This window comes from Rattus rattus, chromosome 8, assembly GCF_011064425.1.
Source record: "Rattus rattus isolate New Zealand chromosome 8, Rrattus_CSIRO_v1, whole genome shotgun sequence".
In the NCBI taxonomy this organism is placed as follows: Eukaryota; Metazoa; Chordata; class Mammalia; order Rodentia; family Muridae; genus Rattus; species Rattus rattus.
This window is the reverse complement of record NC_046161.1, coordinates 95724584-95741357: the sequence shown is the minus strand read 5'-3', so window position 1 is coordinate 95741357 and position 16774 is coordinate 95724584. Positions and strand designations below refer to the sequence as shown.

At 45.6% G+C, this 16774-nt stretch overlaps 1 non-coding gene across 1 annotated transcript; it reads left to right on the top strand.

The window, feature by feature from the left end:
* The first annotated feature begins 15939 nt into the window (after nucleotides 1-15939).
* Nucleotides 15940-16011, top strand: Trnae-uuc. Its single transcript has one exon. It is a non-coding gene; the product is annotated as a tRNA-Glu (tRNA).
* Nucleotides 16012-16774: the final 763 nt, after the last annotated feature.

The following is a 16774-nucleotide window of genomic DNA, read 5'->3' as shown; positions in this document are numbered from 1 at the left end:
GCCCCATCTCTCTGTTCAGGTTTCACTTGCTAGCTCAGTTCCCACCACTCACCCGCTCAGACTGTCCTGCTGGTCTGAGAGAGCTCAGAAGGGGTCTCTGCCTCCTCTTCCTGGTCCTGTTCACTTCCCTGCTTTCTGACCTCTGTCCACACGCTTGCACAGGAACAATTCAACCAGGGCCACTAATGGCCTCTTAGGTCCTATGTTGAATGGCCTCATATCCATTTTCTTCTTAGTCAACATTATGTAGTACTTGACACTTCTCTGTGACCTAAGAGGGCTTGCTTATGAGCGCTTCTGAGGAATCTTGTTTTAGATCTCCTTTTATTCAAAAAAGTCTCAAGGCTTGAACATGAGCATCACAAAGGACTTGCACCATCAGAATCCTTTCTAAAGAAAATGGAGCATCCTTTTCCAAAGAGATGGCTGCTGCAATGTGCCAAATGTGAGTTGTTTGGTTCTTTTTATTTTGTTTTGCCATTTGGGCTTTCAAGGACACCACAAGAACATGGCCCACAGATCAACTAAGCATGGGGGCTCACAAAGATCGACCTGACAATCAGGGAGCCTGCATGGGTCTGACCTAGGTCCTCTGTGTATTTGTTACAGTTGTGTAGCTTAGGAGTCTTCTGAGACTCCTAACGGTGGGAATAATGGTTGTCTCTGACTCTTTTGCCTCATTTTGGGGCCCTTTTCTTCCCACTAGGTCACCTTGTCCAGCCTGGATATGAAGATGTGTGCCTAGTCTTGTTGTAGTTTGCTATGACTCATTCGGTTAATGTCTCTAGGAGGCTTGCTCTCCTCTGAAGGGAAACATAAGAAGTGGATCCAGGAAAAGGGGGAGGTCTGGTGGGAGGGGCTAGGAGGAGTCAAGGGACGGGAAATTTCTGTGAGAATGTAATATATGAGAGAAAGATAAATAGATAGGTAGGTAGGCAGGCAAGCAGGCAGGAAGGCAGGCAGGCAGCCAAGCAGACAGACAGACAGACGTTGAGGACTGAGACCCGGTTCTGGATCTCCCCGCTGCCTTTCTGTGTAAACTACTTAATATCTTTGAGCAGCATTCTATCATCTGTGAAACAGAAAAAAAAATCTGTCAGATTACAACCACCCACAAGTATAATTTCTTTGTCTATTCATTGGTACTTAGAGGCCCTAGTGCTCATTGCCTACAAATGGAAGGTACTTGGTAAGTGTTCAAATGTGTGTTGAGTAAATTTTCAAAAGGCCTGCAAGTTCAGAGACACAAAATCATAAACTCAGCCAGCCTCATTACCACTTCCCTAACTTGCCAAACCCACTGCCTGGAATTGTTCCTGATGAGCCTATGAACAACTTTTCCCCTGACTGGAGTTGTCAGCAATGGGACAAAAGATAAATGTCGTGTTCAGTGTTGTCAAGTTGGCAGAATCCAGTTACCTAGGAGATGGGCTGTGGGCATGTCTGGGAGGATTATTTGATTGTATGAACTGGGGCAAGAAGAATTGCCACTGTGGGTAGAGCCATTCTCTAGGCTGGGGATCCTGGGTTATATAAGGTGGGGAAAGCAAGCTGGGCACAGGCATACATGCCTTCATCCCTTGTCCCCTGACTATGACTATGGTGTAACCGGCTGCATTTTAGTACAGTAACCAGAAAAGAAACCAAGTTGATAAGTTTTGTCACTGCAACGAGGGCAGGCCACCGAATCACACGAGTAAGTGGCTGTGTCTGTGAAGACTGCGCTCCTGGGTCCCGTTCTCACGAACCCCAAGTCTTTTTGAAAAGCCAAGTTCTTGGAATGATTCTGGTGCCTGTGGTCTCTGCTTACGACTTGGGATTCACGCTTACAGCTCAACGCAAACCTCCCTTCCTCTGCTCCAACCATCCTCAGAGAGTCTTAATGTTTTTACCCATCTCATCCCAGACTTGAGATTTCAAATGCATTTAATTACACTACTACTCAGAGGGGAACGAGTTTCTGATCTCCAGAGGTAGATGAGTTCTGGTCCGAAATAGTCAGAACCCATGGAACCGGCTTAGTGAGAGAGGCTCAGTCCATATGAAGCTATGAGTCAGAACATCTTTTCCAGTCTTGAAAGTGGATCAACAAAGCGGAACAAAGTCTTTGAAGCATTGTTTTCCCTCATAACAAAGGGACGAGCATGCATCTGTTTAAGTTGGTGCCGTTGTTATGGAAACTACCTACTTTGAGTGGGCAGGAAAGCAGCACACACTCCCCTGGAACCAACAGGCTCACGAGGGCTTAATGGTTCTAAATGGCCGTATTGCCTGGCTCTCTGTTCCCGTGGATGTGTCTGTCTCTCTTCATGGAGACTTTGAGGGATGGGTCCTCAGAGCCCTCTCCCTTCATTCCCTCTGGCATAAGCCTTAGGATTCCCAGATACTCCAAATCCTTTATTTCACACACCCTGTTTAATCATAAGAGGAATGGAACTGGCTCACCCTCTCTCCTCTATGGCATGAGGGTATCAGTATGAAAACTGTTGGCTCTTCTCATGAAAAATAATCTTGGATCGCCTTGGACCCCATCACTGAAGGGAGAAGGAAACATCCACACCAGCCTGGACGTCCTCTTAGTGGGTGATTCGAGAGATTACAGTAACCCAAGCCTAAGTCAAATGAGGCCAAGTTTCCGAAGAAAGCCTGAACAGGAACACTCCCCTACTGCTCATTTCCTTCCTCATTCTCCTTCCTCTCCTACCATGTATCTCACAGATACCATGAAAGCTCCTGTGGAGAAAGACACTTTGCACTGTGTTGGCTCTATATATCAGGTGTCTGTGGCCAAGATTAAAAAGGACGTAATAGAATAAATATTTCAGGTATTCTACACACAAGCGTTGGCTCTGTCCTTATAACTAAGAAGCAAGCCAGGCATAGTGACATCCACTTGTAATCCCAGGATTTAAGAGGATGAAGCAAGGGGCTGGAGAGATGGCTCAGCGGTTGAGATCACGGACTGCTCTCCCAGAGGTCCTGAGTTCAATTCCCAGCAATCACCTAGGAGCTCACAACCATCTGTAATGGGATCCGATGCCCTCCTCTGGTGTGTCTGAAGACAGCTACAGTGTACTTATATATAATATGTCTTTAAAGAGGATGAAGCAAACCCCAAGGTCCAGGCAAACTGGAGCTACATAGACAGTCCTGTCCTAGAACTCGCTGTGTAAACCACAAGGCTTAAGCCCTGCCTTTGTCATAGCTGGCAAGCCTGTTGAGATTTTATTTTAGACAAGAAAACTAAGAAGGAGCATCAGAATTGGAGCATCTAAAGAATAACATGCTAAAATGAGATTGAAACATTCTTGAATGGGTTACATCTCCTAATGGAGAGTCTCAATTTAGAGGCAAGAAAGGAAGGACATCCAGAGGCGAGCCGCCCTTCACCATCACAAGCTCCGTGGAAGGTGCTAAGCCAGCGTGCTATCCAGGCTGACTCATTCTGTGTGATAGCATGCTGGGTCAGGGAAGAATTGTTCCTCTGGTTCCTTCCAGTATGAACAGCAGTCAACTAGATGAGAGTAGGCTGGCCTTGCTTGATTGCAAGCAACAGAAAGCTCAACCCACGAACCAGGCACAAGTGGTATACACTCGTAATCCTAACACGTGGAACATAGAGGTGGGAGGATTAGGGGTTCAAAAGTCATCAACTACCTAGAAAACGGGAAGGTGGCCTGAGCTACCTGAGGCCCTATCTCAAAGAGAGGAGGCCGGGGAGAAGTAAGAAGGTATCAGTCTAGACACCCACGTGAGAGGAACATTGCTACAATGGTGCAAACATCTACATTGTCTCCAGTTCCAAGCCAGAGGAAAGAGCTCCTGCTTCTACTTCGCACTCCATGAAAGCCTAAAGATGCTTCACTGGTTTAATCATAGAAAACTCACCTCAGTGGCCAGAATGCATACAACGGCTTATGCAGCCTTCCACAGTGGCGCTTGAGAACAAGCGTGATCAATTAAATCCTGACCATTGGTAAAAACAGACAGAAACATCCAAATAAAAGCAGGCAAATAAAACCTGGCCCTGTAAGTATATTCCATGTATGTTAGAGATATGAGTAGATAAGTAGACAGACAGACAGACAGACAGAAAATAGAGAAATAGATGGGTAGATAGAGAAATAGAGATATAATATGTTGCTTTTAAAAACTCTTTCCTGCTAACAGGCTCCTATGAGTTACCCTCAAGAAACCATAACCCAGAAGCAATCATGAAAATCTACCATGTGTTTGTGTTTGGGTTGCCGGGAACATAGTCAATAGGCTCCATCTATTCTTGTACCTCCCAAGAAAGAAAAGAAAACAAACCCCATATTCTGCTTTAGAAAGATGCTCTTAAAAAAAAAAAAAAAAAAAAAAAAAAAAAAAAAGCTTGTTGGGTTGGGGATTTAGCTCAGTGGTAGAGCGCTTGCCTAGGAAGCGCAAGGCCCTGGGTTCAATCCCCAGCTCCGAAAAAAAGAACCAAAAAAAAAAAGAAAGAAAGAAAGAAAGAAAGATGCTCTTTTTTTTTCCAAATTGAGACTGTGACTTGTGGGGGTTGGGGATTTAGCTCAGTGGTAAAACACTTGCCTAGCAAGCGCAAGGCCCTGGGTTCGGTCCCCAGCTCCGGAAAAAAAAAAAAAAAGAAAAAGAAAAAGAAAAAAAGAGAGACTGTGACTTGTGGTATTTCTCCCTTGTTGACCTCAAAGTGCCAGCAGATAACCTACTCCTCCCCCCTTTAGGTACCAAAATGAGAAGATTCAAAGGTACACACAATCTGGGAAGAAAAATATTTTCAGACAGAAATTTGCCTGATTACTATGTTTATTAGTTGAGGAGAGCCAACAGGATAGCATTGAAGGCAGGGGTTTTTACATCAGCAGCCAGGCTTTCCTGCTTGCCTTCCTCACACTTCCCTGGTCTCTGGAGACAGAGAAGCTTCACACACTGTTACACTAAGGGACAAAGGTTCCAAGGATGTCTTTGTCTTTCTGAGTCTGAGGATTCAGCCTGTGCTGGCGGCAGTCAAGTTTCTGCTGTCATTCTGGCTATTCGTGTAGGAGAGTTTGAGAGTCTGGTGATGGGCAATCTAGCAAAACTGACAGCAAAAGTGGGTTGTGACCAGCAGACCAGTTGTCATGTGCCACCCTTCCAGATTACTCCAGAGAGTCACCTACAATTACTCCATAGGGTTACTGATGCAAAACGTAGGTGAGTTACAAGATGGAAAGAACCTAGGCCGTGTTTAGAAGCAAGGCTGGTAAATGTTGAAACGCATGGAAAGCCAGAAGGCTCTCGTGCAGGTGGTGTGGGCTTCATTAGGGAAGAATTATATCCATGCTTGTCCCTGCTATCCTAGTAGAATGGTAGGTAGGTGGACTGCTTCTCCAACACACAAACAATGTGTGGGCATGTATGTGTGCACATTTGTGTGTATGCTGATACCTGGGGAGGGTAGGGGAGAGTAAGAGGCCAGAAGTCAACTCCAGCTGTTGTTTCCCAGTTGCTATTGAAGCAAGGCCTCTTGGCCCGAAGCTCAACAAGTAGGCTGTGCTTGGTCGCCAGTGAGCCTCAGGCACCTTCCTATCTCTGGCCCTGCCCCAGCACTGAGATTAGAAGTGTGCCTTGCTGTTACCAGATTTTTTTTTTTACTTTATATGGGATCTGGGACCACACTCAGATCATCATGCCTGATTATTATCTGGGCTGTCTCTCCAGCCTTGGCCTTGAAATTTTAATGTACTTCTTTTTGCAAGTAAACAAGTTATAACATTTAATTTGCTGCAACTCATTTTACTTACTCATTTCCCTCAACGTACTGTCTTTTATAGAAATTGAGGGAAAAAAGCACAGGACACTGAAAAATAGAGGCAAATTTATTATGGGTCCAATTTACCAACAGTAGCATTGATTTCTCTTTGTCCTTCCCGTAAAGAAAGACAAAGATGAAGAGACATGACATAAATGGGGAATATGAAAATTCAGTACTTTGTGTCATAGGTTGATGAGTAGCTTTGCAGAGGGGATACCTCAGAAACGCACAGTATTTTTAAAGTGTGCTTTCAGTTGCTTGAGGCATCCCTGTAGGCCAATATAAGAAGCTAAGGGCTGGCAAGATAGCTCCCTGGAGAAAGGCTGCTATTCAAGCCTGATGACCTCAGTCAGATCCCGGAGTCTCACAGTGAAGGAGAGAATCTATTCCCAACAGTTGTACTGTGTACTATGACCTCCATATGAATGCTGTGCCACATGCACATATATCATACACTTATACAAACACACATACACAATACATATGCTCACACGCTCATAAACATACATATGTACATGCACATGCATGTACACATGCACATGTGCCCACATACACATGCCCACATGTGCATATATATTTATATATATATATACTTAAACACACACACACACACACACACACACACACACACACACACACATTTAATGGAATGAAGAAACCATTAGCCAGAGAGCAGCAACCTATAGCCCAAGGGGCCAAGCCCACACCTGGCTCTATAACTCAGGTTGGTGTGAACACAGTCTCACTAGTTTATTTAAATTTGCCCTGGCTGCTTTCACACTATAGTGACAATGACAAATGGTTATCATACAGACAATCACCTAGTCTTAGACAAATAATGAAGGTTTTCCCAGCCACTGTCCCAAAGGCCAGAACCCAATGGGCCTCTCTAATGCCCCTGTCTTAGTGTCTGGGTTTTACCGCTCCGGTGGCAAGGAAAGTGTTGGAATAATCTCTTGTATGAAATATCAACTGCCTTAGTGTTTTGTAAAATCTTCTTCTTTGCCTTCTGATTGGTTTAATAAAGATCTGAATGGTCTATAGCAAGGCAGGAAAGGACAGACAACTTCCAGCAGAGTTAGGAAATCTAGGAATGAGTCAGAGGCGGATTTTCCAGTCAGACACAGAGAAAGCAAGTGCTGGTACTCAGGAGATAACGAGACACATGGTAGAACTTAGATGGGCAGAGATGGGCCAATTTAGTACAAGAGCTAGTTGGGAACAAGCCTAAACTAAGGCCAAGCCTTCATAAGTAGTAAAAGGTCTCCAAGTCATTACCTGGGTGGCTAGACAATCCAGCTATCGGAAAATCCAAGAGCAAATGCACTGAGGTGGAAAGCAGGTGTAGCCTTACGGTCCTAGGCTCTCACAGGGAGAGACTCCTCCCTCTTAAGAGCTGACACACTGGACAGACCCGGAAAGGAAGTTCAGACTGACAAGTATCAGGTACCATGACTGCTCGACAACTGGATGAGTATCCTCTCATACTCTCTCCCTTTTATTTGTTTGTAAAGACTGAGTTTTTACATTATGTGCGTGTGCGTGTACGTGTGTGTGTGTGTGTGTGTACGTGTGTGTGTGTGTGTGTGTGTCTGTGTGTGTGTGGTTTTAAACGAGGTTATAAACTACCGCAAGAGTAAAACACAGTCCTACCTGTTGAGCTGTCTCTCCAGTGCCTCATGCTCCCATTCTTATCGTCCCCCACAGCATATGTTTCTGCCACCTCAGACAGACTTTGACCCCCCCTCTTCTTTAGTACTTCCCTTCATAGCCATTCCCCAAAGAAGAAATAATTGCTGAAGATAGATTAATAGTTGTGTGCACCTTCTCATACCCAATTTATCTTCCTAACATTCTGACCCAGTTACCATCTGGTCTGGAGCCCATCCTATGAGCAACCCTTCCTAGGATGGACTTCCCTCTTTTCACTGCACTGTGGGGGAGGGGGGAGGGGAGGTTTAATTACTATCTCTGTAGAGAGACCCATGGCCAGGAATGAGTTAGATATCTGCCTGCCTTGGTATTGCATGGAGTTCTGAAAAAAGTAGGGTACCGTGGGAAAGGTCGTTCACTCGGACCAGCTTCAAGAATTGCCACGTGCAAAGCAGATTAAGGACTCTGGGAATAATGCACTGGAGAAATCTGTTTAACTTTAACCTGGTGTGTCAGGCAGCTGTTGACCCAGTGATGCTGCCCCACAACCAAGCTCTCAACTGGCTTACAGAGATCACGTGTTCTCATAGTCACAGATCTGTTGTGGGGTATCCACCAGAGAAGACTACTCAGACATGGGTTAAAGCCAATAGAAAGTCTTTATTAGCTGGCTGTCAACTATACTGGGTGTTCAGGATCCCAGGGTAGCTTCGAGCCTTTCTTGAGGTGAGCTTTTAAGCACAAAACCCATGTTCTGGGTTGACATACTTCAGTTAGCAAGAACAGTTGGCCAGAAGCAGAACTATGGAAGCCGAAAAGCAAGGTTTGTACATTTAGCGATTTTCCCAGAACTCTATGGACTTTGATGGATTAGGCCTTTGTTTTAGTTTTGGCAGGTGGTGCTGTCTATGTCTGAGTTTTACGGCCTGAGTGGCTCTTCCATGGGGTCAGTTGTGCTAAGGCCTCAGGACCTAACAAGGTCTGGAGTCCTGTGATAACTATAACTTAACTGATCTGAGCTGGGCTTCTGAGTACCTTAAGATAAAAGTTACCTGGGTTTAACCTTAAACTGTCATTGAGTTCCTGCCAACTTCCCGAGTCAAGACTAAAGGAGGACAGATACTCACTCAAGGGAAGATCTTGAACACGTTCACGGCCCAGCTCCTAGCAGGCTTCCTTACATCTCATTGGTCAGATCATGGACAAGCCAAGCCCAGAACTGGGCAAACTCTCACTTACACCAAGGTTATGGCATGGCCACAGGGTTGTAACTTACTGCCCCTGACAATCCATTGGCCTTTTGCACTGATTCTGCCTTGGCCCCACCCATATTCCCACTACCATCCTCAGAAGCTCTCAACTCCCTTGACCACAGGCAAAATTAATAATCTCTTCTGATAAAATTAGTTCCATGGAGCGTCACTCAAGCTCTTCTGCACGAGATGCTTTGCCACAAAACGAAGCTTGCTTTCTGATGATTCACACAAGAGGAAAAAGACACAATGGAGAGAGCCTCCAGACCTCAATCTAAGCATCCATGTGCATCATCTAAATGATATCACACAGACTTAGAAAACATTTGCAAGACTACACCAAAAAAAAAAAATGATGTGGCAAATCTCTACAGACTACATGTTCTTCTCACTTACAGGACCATGCCTTTGCCTCTCACAGCTCTCACCGGGAGACCACTGCCAACCTCGTGAGTAGATGTACACTAGGAGTTATCAACTCTCATACTGGTCAGTCAGAATTCCAGGGAACTAGCCTGAAAGCCCAGACTAGGCTGTGAGTGAGAGGTGACAGCTTCTCTCTGATCTAGTGGAACTCACTGTGAAGGAGATCTAAGCAGCAACGTGAGAGGAAAGTGAATCTGTAGCATCCTCTGAGTTGGCTGTTCCGGTTGGCAGAAAACAGTTGTTGGATACAGCTAAGGCCCATTAGCTGAGCCATGAAAAGAGCACTGGTCAATTTGGATCGGGGAAGATCCACCAGCTGGAGCTTGGAGACACCACAGATAGACTTGATGATCATGTACATGGGATTGACTCTAGGGTAGAGCATCCCGAAATATGTGCAGAGGATGGTACGTCCTACCTATGGTGTGCTCGAGACTAGCACATGAGATGGTGGCGGATAAGCTAGAGGGACTTCTTAGTGGGGTTTTGAAACCCCTTTATGACGATATCCATGGTGTATATGCAAGAGGGTTATGTGGTTCACTGCATTTCCAAAACTAATTTCTTAGTGAAACGGTCCTACCTCAGAGCATCTTCAAACACACCTTGAGAAGTATGGAACATAGCAATACAAATCGATTAACTATTGTTGCAGATTATTTGATCACACTGTGAACCTTGGGATTGTGTTATCTACTTGGTGGGGGGGAGTCTCTCATTGTGGTGTGGCTTAGCCCTAACACACACCTTTAATCCAAGAGCTTCCGGATTAAATAAAGATTAAATAAAGCCAAGCATGGGTCAAGAGGTGGAACAAGCCAACAGTTGACAGGGAGTGAACACAGGGAAAAAACACAGAGAGTGGGAGGAAGTCAAAAGGACAGATAAATGCATAGGAGGTAGAAAGGAGGGACATTCAGTTTGAAGGGATTTTGAGGGGGAAAGCTGGCTTTTCCTTTTGGGGTGTCAGCTGAGGAGGAAGGTCAACTGGATGATTTCTCCACCTCTCTGAGATATCAGGCTTTCTCACCCCAGTATCTGGCTCCCAAGTCTATTGGTAAAATCTGATGTTAGAGATTTTGTTAAAAACAACAAACGATGCTTCCCACTAACAAGCTGCCCAGTGCCGTGGTAAAGGGAACAGAAAAATGCAAATACGACAAGTTATGCAGTCATGAACTTTAGGATCTCTTCTCTCATTGTCTCTTCTCTTTATTTCCCAAATGTAAGACAAGCAATTTTACCATAATTGAGCATCTTTCCTTTATTTCCTTGCACCGGACTTGCTGTGATCGATCTGAAACATTTATTTCCCCTGAGCAAGTGACGGGTGGCTATACCAAGAATATAAAAAGAAAAACAGTTAATGCCCAGCTTCATGGCTCCAAAATGGGATTTTGTAGCAACTTAATGGCTTATAGAAGCAAGCTTTTTCAGGAGAAAGGGGATTTCCTAAATCTCTTTAACTCCTCAACTTAGTAAAGCTAAGCTAATCATACATGTCCCTCCACCTCTATACTTCCCGTGTCTGTATGTGCACGGAAGTCACCTGGGATCCACAAGGACCCTGTAGAGCCTGAAACTGTATCTCTTATGAATCCCCAGATGATGCCTCTGGGCATTCAGGGATCATGATCAGTGAGAGATCATGGCAGATTACCTTTGGGTATTCGATGGCTCATTGTAAGGCTCTCTTCACTCAGGCAGAAGAAATTTCAGTGCTGAGGAAGTGAAAAAGCCATGTCTCTCCCATCTCAATTGGGGGACTAGTAAGAGAGGGCCAGGGGGCAGCGAGGTGCGCCTCAAGTTCTCCTCTTTAGATTTCAGAGCAGACATCATCAGTATGTGAAGGGGTAGAGGAAATGTCGTAAGGAGAAAAGACTCTGTCCAGGTGGGACTGTCAGTGCTGGGATGCGTTCGTCTTGGTTTTCCTCTGTTCCGAGGTGAGCCCTTAGCCCCAAATCAAACCGGATGATGACGCGGGCTTCTGCAAACTCTTCACGGATGCCTCTTGCTCCCAAGGAAGGCTTCGATGGTTTCCCAAGTCTCCTGAAAGTCAATCGGAGGAGTCTCACAGAGGCTTCTACAGAGGGATGCTCCCGCTAGACCCCAAAAGCACCAACAGTACCCCAAGAACCTAATAACTAAGCTAATGGGGAAACCTAGTGCAGCCAGAGAGATCCGACTAGAGGCCACAAATGCAGCCGATGTCAACAGTAATCACAGCCAGCTGAACACTCCCCAGGGGAACTGGTTGACCTTGGGCTTCCCTAACCCACACAGCATCCCAGCCCCTCTGCCAAAGACACCAGGATGGTTCTAGAAAAAACCATCCTGACCCAAGAACCTCACTCCTAACACAGTGGGCAAGGCCACACAGCCACACCATCTAATGCCACCCCCACTTAAGATATGCAGTGGCTGAAGACAAGAATCACATGTGTGTTCTATTTGGAAGAAAAGCTACATCGCCCTATAAAAATTGGTTAAGCTTGCTGGCCTGTGTTCAGTAAGGCTGGGTTCAACTGTGACCGGCTGCAGATTTATGACTACTCATAATTACTCGCCTTTGAGGACAGTAGCACTGGAAAGGAATTCATTTCTTCCCATCTAAACTTCCCCTTGTTTTCTGGAGCTTCAGATTAATTAGCTGTAATTTCACTTTTCTCTTCCTCCGATATTTTTCCGGATGTGTGTCCTGACCCACTGACAGGTGTCTAAGGGAAATAAATGCCTTCTTACAAGAATTCACAACACACTAGGAGACTCTAGGTAATTAAATAATGCTCCCTCTGAGCTCTCTGCAGACTCATGCTGTCAGAAAGAAATGTAGAGGTGTTCTCTGAGAACCTCCCTGGTACAGCGCTGGTCCTGCCCAATGAGTCGCGTGCTTGCTCTTGAGTCCCAAATGGGAAATGATTTGACCTGCCCAAAGGATTCACAGACGGGATTTATGGCACCCCTCCTGACCCAGTAGCAGAGAAAGAAACGGTGTTGTCATAAAACGCCCACAGAGATGGGGAGGGAGGGAAAGATAAAAATGCTGACGTTACAGCCATGCCTCTCAGTAAAAGCACCTCAGAGAGTGGAGAGGATTTCTCAGGATTTCTATGATGTCTCTGATGTCTCCTGTATCCCCATTCTCCTTCCCACGGTGATGGTGAAGCATTTGTGCTTTCAGCCTCCACCTTCAACCTCATTCCCATTCCGATGAGAGCCATCTCGGCAGAGATCTTCCGGGACCAGTGGGGAAGCATTTTGCTCTCAAGTTGCTCAGAAGAACTTGATAAGAAGGGACAGGAGGAGGAAGAGGAGAAAGAGAGAAGAAAAGAGAGAGGAAGAGAGGAAGGGAGGGAAAAGAGAAAGAAATATGAGATGGTTCAGTCAGTAAAGTGCTTGCAAACACAAGGACCTGAGTTCAAGCCCCAGAACTCACATTTAAAGGGGGAGGGGAGGTGGCTTTGTAATAAAAGTGCTGGGTTGGCAGGGACAGGCAAATCCTTGGGACTCGTTGGCCAGCTGGCCCAGCATAATCTAAGAGCATCAGGCTTTGTCTCCAAAAATCGATGTGGACGGTTCCTGAGGAATGACACCCAAGGCCATCCTCTGGCCTCCACGTGCATGCACACACATTGTGTGCACCTGTATGCACAAATGGGGGCACGTGCACACACAAGCACATAGGTATGTACACAAAACAAGAAAAAGTTACAACAGAAAGTTCTCACAATGGGCAGACACATTCTGTTGTGTCTCTAACCCAAATACAAGCTGAGGGTTTGCAAATGTCCTGAGAAAACAGGAAGCCTTTTACAAAGCTTACTTGAAAAGGCATGGTATTTTAGACAATTACGTAAGTAAGCACTAGAGAGCAGGGTCGGGGGAGGCAGGGAGGCCGACAGGTGATTATGCATAAAAAGCAAAAAGCATCCATGCCGAGAGAGACGGGATAGACAAAGAAAAGTCTACACACTGAGTCATAACTCCCCCCAGGGCTGTTTATGAGAGCTGATTACAAGCCCATGAGTGGTTAGAAGATGTACTTCTGTCTTTTGCTGTCTAACTTCCCAGCTAATTGGACCTCGTTCTCATTGCAGAGTCCTCAGCTAACCCTTTTATTATTGTCATAAAGATCTAGGTATACTCATATTTATCCAGACAGAAACTAAGCACACCCTACCATATTCACAGTGTCAAGACTATAGTGCCCCCCCAGCTGGTGATAGGAAAAAAATTGGGCATCTGCGCCCTGCCCTCTTCAAAATTAATGACACACGCCATTCTTAAAGAAAGAGGGCTGCGTTCTTCTTCAGTACGTATGGAAAACCATCCAGGAAAAACAAAGCTCACTGACGGCCAAAAAGTGGGTTTTATCCCCCAATAAATTATGTACAAGTACAGTAGCCTCCTGTCAGGCCTTACACACACACACACACACACACACACACACACACACACACACACACACACACAGTACCCACTGGGCTCACTTCATGTCCTCCTAGCCTTTCTGAATCATCCTCATCCATTACGGTTCAGATCAAATTTCGCTTCCTTAAAGAAGCCTCCCTTGGCCACTCAAGCCTCCATTGATCTCTCCTTCCACAGAAACTTCTAGAGCAAGTATCGATTGTTCTGTAATTGCAGTATTTAATCACATACTGTCTTGTATCCCTTAAGTTCGTTTTTAAATGCAAAGGCATTTTCCAAAAAGAGGTGGAAGATCTTGCTACCAAATTCTCAATAAGGTTTCTCAATAAGGGATTGGGTCCTAGGCTTTCCCATAATCATAATTTAACTCATTTTTAAATTATATGGTTTATTGATGGAAGCCCACTGTTTCCTGCTCTTACCACAGCAATGGACCACTGGAACACTCAGTGCAGAAAGCTACCTGGGAAGAGGCTGGGACTCCCAGAGACGCCTGATAAGCCCACTCTTAGCACTCACCCCAACCCAGCTCCTGGTTTGCCAGCTACCATCCTGTCCCTGTAGCTCCTCTCTCCACTCACTAGCAGGGCATTGTCATCTCTCCTGAGAGACAGCCGCCTGCCCTCTGCCTCAGCTCTCCAGGCTTAAAGATGCTTATGTAGAAGTGTTCTTTGCAAACACTCCCCGGGATGCCAGCTCTTTGCTGCAAAGTTAACATCTGCCTGATTGATAACCTTGGAGCACAACGCCTCTCTGAGCCATTTGGCAGCTCTCTGCTGCCCCCTTCTGGCAATTTTATGACACTGCGTCTAATCTTTCAAGGAACTCAGCCTCCCAGCTTCAAATTCTAGTTGCATTTTGTAGATGGGGGGAAGGGGGATGCTAATAGCAAAAAACAAACACAACCCCATTTTAATATCACATGAGAGATTAAAGCTTTCAAATTTACCTACGTTTTCTTATCACTTACCTATTTCATCTTTGGCTACTCCAATCAGCGCCCTCTGCATCATTGGATACTAAGTTTTGCTTAAAAGCAGTAGTCGCCAGATTTCTGTATCAGACACGTCTGCAGATGCAAGATTCGTGTATGTGTGAACCTATGTGCTCTCTCATTCATACAATACAAAAGTTAAGCCTGAGAGTGCACAGTGGTTAATTCACAAAGATTAGTGTATATGATTGACCGAAAAGCTTGTCGAAAACCAAAATTCCTAAGCATCTCCCAAGAGAATCTGATTTTCCAAATGGAGGCCAGAGACTCATTTTTAACCGGCTCCAGGTAATTGGACAGACTGTGGCAGACATTGGTGTCCTAACCATCTTCTCCCCAATGAATCCATTCCTTGATTCAGCCATAGACAAATAATCTGGGGTTTAGAAACCAGCGCTGCAGATAGGGGGAGGGGACTAGGGGAGGGGGACACGCTTCTCGGAGTAAGCATCCGAGTACAGCTATCAGAAATTCCCTCTCCTTTGCAGTGTGATAATTGCAGTGCCCAAAATACGCCTGACGACAGCATCTGACACAGGGGAATATGACAATGTAATAACGCTCTGTTCCGTAATTTATCCCACAAGACCTCGCATCACATTGAGCCACCTAATCACTGAGTCAGCGAAGGTTAAGCACCCACAAACAACTATTCAAAACACACTGTGGCTCTCTCACTTCATTAGGCCTAGAGATGAGGTCGCGAAGACGTTTTGTTCCTTTCAATTATTTGCTTATGCAAATGAAGAGGTACCAGACCAACCTGATTTCTTAATGGTTTATTTAGCAGAAACTTCTGCAAGTATCGTAAACTTTTCTTCACCTCAACGGTGGTGCGCCGTATTAGCGCTTAGATCGTTGTTGAGGTGTAGATTCGTTTTCGGGTCTAGCGTGCACGCCAGATTCCGTGGTTTCTGTGAGTTCCGGTGAGAGCTAGAGCTGTGCCTGCACTAACCGGCTCGCTCACCTGCTCTTGCTGCTCTTCTCGGTTTTCTGGCTCCTCTAATTAGGCATCCCAAGAGCTTTGTCACGGTTAGTACCTCTGGCAAATTGGTCACCAACTTGGTTGCCCTAATTTGGCTTTCAAAGACAACTTAGGTTGCGTGGACCTTCAAACCTCAGAGGCTAGAACTTCGCTCACAGCCGGCGAACACTGCTGTTCTCTGAGCATGCGCCCTAGGAAGGGCATTACGTTTAGGCTGTGCAGCAACGCAGACCACAACTACTTCGCTTTCCCAGCCTTCAATCACCTTTCCCCACACTCCAGACCACGCTGCTGCTTTAACCTCTAAGTGCACTGTTTCCTCCGATTCTTCGAGAGGCAGATTTGAGGCTTCCTGCCCCAGCTTCACAAGTGACCTCTTCAAGAAGCAAGCCTCAGTATCAGTTCCCACATGGTCTAGCGGTTAGGATTCCTGGTTTTCACCCAGGCGGCCCGGGTTCGACTCCCGGTGTGGGAACATGAGATCTTTAGCTGGATCCTGAGATGAGCTCTTTAGTTGAGTGTTGTAATGTAAGACTTGACTCTTTAGCTGAGTCTTGAAGGAACCAACTGAAAAGCAGAGAAGTTCTCTGCCGATTCAGGCCAGCTTGGTGCACAAAAATAATAAGAAAAAAAAAAAAAAAAAAGCCCACACACAAAAGATTCAGCGCTCTCTTGTCCTCTTTCTTATTGTAATTTATTATCATTCACTTGTGTTTTTTGTACTGTCATGTATTAACTAGTTTTTGTAGTGCTTGGGATTGAGCCCAGGGTGCCACACTTGTTAGGAAAGCACTCCAGCACTGACCATCCTGGCTTTCTTTAATTTTTTATGTTGAGACAGTGTCTCACTGAGTTACTCAGGAAACTTTGCAACACGAGCAAGCCTTAACTCACCGGCAACCAGCCTCTGATTCCGGAGTAGCTGGATTTACAAGCCTGTGACACCCAGTAAAACTCTTCCGGGATTGGCAAACTGCACTGAAGGCAGGCTATGCCGGTTACAGCCAGTTACCTGTTCAGCAACAAGGCTTGCCTTCAGCTTCTGCTCCGAAGATGGCTGTCTGTCTCATAATCCTGCAGGCAGCCCTTGTTAACCTGCCTGAGGAAAGGCAAGTTTTCCGTATACTTGGTCTTAACTCTGGCAAGCAGTCGTTGTGCGAATTAAAGACATGGCTGAGAGATTCCTGATTGGTGGAAACCTTCCCCTTATTCAACACGTGACCCGCTGCTTTCCCCTC